Raw genomic sequence first — 3324 nt, 5'->3', positions numbered from 1 at the left:
TCCTGAATCACCATCTGCTTTCGCTTCCTTCTTGGGCTCTTCAACCTTCGGTTCATTGTTAACCTTTTCTGAACTATAACTCCACTGCCAGTTTCGGTTTTTGTTGCTGGGGAATCTCTTCTTAATGAACCTCTTGGGGTTAGACACCATCATAGCATAAGCCTCAGACGTGAGGTCATACTCCTCCAAGTTGAAGTCTTCATCCTCCATCACAGCTTTACTTTTTGACAGGAGGGCCAACGAACCTAGGCTTGAAACCACATTCTTTTCCTGCAGTACAATCTTCTCCTGAGACTTGAGAATACCCACCAGTTTCGCCAAAGAGTATGATTTAAACTGCTCATGGGCTTTAACTGTTGACACCACTGCTCTCCATTCTGACCTTAGACCATTTAAGAACGTAACCTTCTGCTCGATAAGCTTCCTTTCGATGTCATGTTTGATCATCCTGCTGAGAAGATGATTGAAGCGATCGAACGTCTGGGTCACAGTTTCTTCGGCTCCTTGCCTGAATTCTCCAAACTCAAATAAGAGCAAGGTTTGGATAGAATGTTCAAGATCCTCGTCTGTAGAGTACAGTTCGCGAAGTCTATCCCAAACTTCCTTTGCCATCGTGCATGAGCTGACCAACCTGAAGGTGTCGGACTGAAGGGCGAATCTAATCAATCTTAACGCCTTGATATTACACTGGAATTTATCCTTTTCATCTTGTGCAATATCTTTGACATCCTTCAGCAGATCATTATACTCCTTTTGAGTTTTAACAATCCTTGACGTTGCAGAATGAGAAAAAGGTCCATTAATGATTGTTTCCCATATGAGGTATCCATTATCCTCAGATCCTATAACGTAGTCTTCGAAGTGATGCGCCCAGACTTCATAATCATGGGTATATAGGATTGGAATCTTCGTGGTTAAACCGATGCTGTTGGAAATATTGATGGGGTTTGATTGCGACTCGTCCATTATAATCGAAAAACCTGTTCAAAGATCAGACTTGTAATAAATCAGATTAGGGCAAAACAATAAATATCAAGATACGTCAATAATGAGATGACGGCTCAATAAATATCAGTAATTGCGGAAAAACCCTAATTGAAACCTTTTCACAGAAAAGAAGTGTATCGATTACACAGCCTCCTGCTCTGATACCAATTGATGAGATTAAAACTTAATCTAAAAGATCGATTAGATCTTAAACAGGTAAATAAAGATCAAACAGCAAGAACGTAAAAGTAATGAACAACTCAAGTATGAATCAAACGAGTCGAATGATTATAATAACCCTCAGAAGAGCTCGATCAAGAACATCAACCGTAGAGGGTTGGAGGTTTACAAGAACGATAAAGAAATCTGTAATGCTATCGTTATTCTCTAGATCGTTAACCTAATATGCATGCAAGCATATACTTATATAATAAACTAGCAAGCTCACGGTATGGAGAGGCCCAAAACTGGAGTACAAAATAAATGGACTAACAGCCGAGCCCATTGACGCAATCTTCAAACGAATCTTTAACCCAACATCCTTGTAATAGGAATGATGTTTTGTATCCCCTAAACTATCCCTATAATAGTTTACTGGAATGTATTTGTTGTCCAAGAAGGTTTATACACCCTTGCTACTCAAGAGTATGGGAACTGAATGAAGAATGAAAGTTGTCATATCAATACATACATACATACATATATATATATATATATATATATATATATATATATATATATATATATATATATATATATATATATATATATATATATATGAACATAAGTGTATAGATATAGTTTTGATCAAGAGGATGAAAGACGTTTTGTAAAACATTTAAGAGTTTTGAACAATAAATAACAATGACTTGATGTCATTTTATAAAACATTTCAAAAGTAATTTATTTGATAACAAAATATTTTAAGACAGAAAACCATTTCATGTATCACATTTGAAGTATGTGAGATCAGTTGGTTGAAAACACAGTTATAAATCACATGTGATTGATTCGGTTACATACTGTTTTCTACTTTTATTCCCCCCCTCATTAAATCATTTAAAACATTGATTAAGGGGTATGAACTCACCTGTAGTTTGTGGTTTGGATGAACGGAAGATGTAGGATTGCTAGGTGTCAAGTGAGGACTTGTACACACAATGATCCTAGTTATCATAGAATAAACATATATGTAATATAATTACTCAACTAATAACTAATTCATCAAGTTAAGACACCCTAGGTCATAGAAACACTTTCATTCAAGTGCTACAGGTACCAAAGGGTTGCACCTAAGGGTTGTATGACATGGCATTGAAGTTTATGGCCCATGAACCACCCCTTTATGGAGTTTATGGCCCATGAACATTTCCCCATGATTAGGGCTGTAAACTCATGGTACTAAGTTCCAAATTGTGTTTTGAGGTCTTACAATTCATGATCGGGCATCAAATGATCAAGTCCAAGCCTTAGGATAGCATTAAGGGCACAATAACACTACCTAGTAGAGTTTACGGCCTAAGGACCCTTTCCTTAGGTGATTACGGCCCTAAACTCCTATGGGGAGTTGTTTTGATTGTTGTTTAAGGTCTTAAACACTTCTAGGAAGGATCAAGGTTGGCATCGAAGGCATAGGAAGGAACTAAAGTTCAATTTACCACCTTGAAAGGGGTTTACAGCCCAAGATCATCCTTGGCCATAAAATCCTTTGTTCTATGGTTTCTTGATGATTTTCAAGTGTTATTAAGATCATACTAAGCATACAAGAAGCTAGGGTAAGTGCGCTTACAAGATAGGAACTCAATTGGGTGTTTAAGGTCCAAGAACACTAGTGTGTGTTCTTGGTGTTTTGAAGATCTAATGAAAATCAACAATTAAATGGATGAAATGATGTATAATGACTAGGAGATAGGTTATAACAACAAATCAAGTCAAGTAATACTTACATTTTCGGAAAATTGGGTGAAGAATGGTATGCCACTTGAGAGAGAATGGCTTTGGTTCTTGACTTAGGAAAAAGGGAAATGATAGAATGCAGAGTAAACTCATGCTTAAGGCATGAGTTTTCGGCCCTAAGAGAGTTCACGGCCCAAACTCTCTTTGTTTGGCCATGAACACCAATTCAAGGTGTTGATCGTTCCATTACATTCCTGATTAACTAGAAGTCACTTCCTTTTTATCCGTCCGATTCGTGAATAATTAATTAAAAAACTCAAGCGGACTTTAAACTGGCTAAAAATTAGCAGAAAAGCATTTAACTTTTAGTTTAAGTGTTGGATTGTAGAGTTCGTACGAATGAAAATTTTGGGTTGTCACAAATGGCGACTTCATCATTGG

This window comes from Lactuca serriola, chromosome 6, assembly GCF_051521515.1.
Source record: "Lactuca serriola cultivar US96UC23 chromosome 6, Lser_US96UC23_V15, whole genome shotgun sequence".
In the NCBI taxonomy this organism is placed as follows: Eukaryota; Viridiplantae; Streptophyta; class Magnoliopsida; order Asterales; family Asteraceae; genus Lactuca; species Lactuca serriola.
This window is presented reverse-complemented; position numbering follows the sequence as displayed.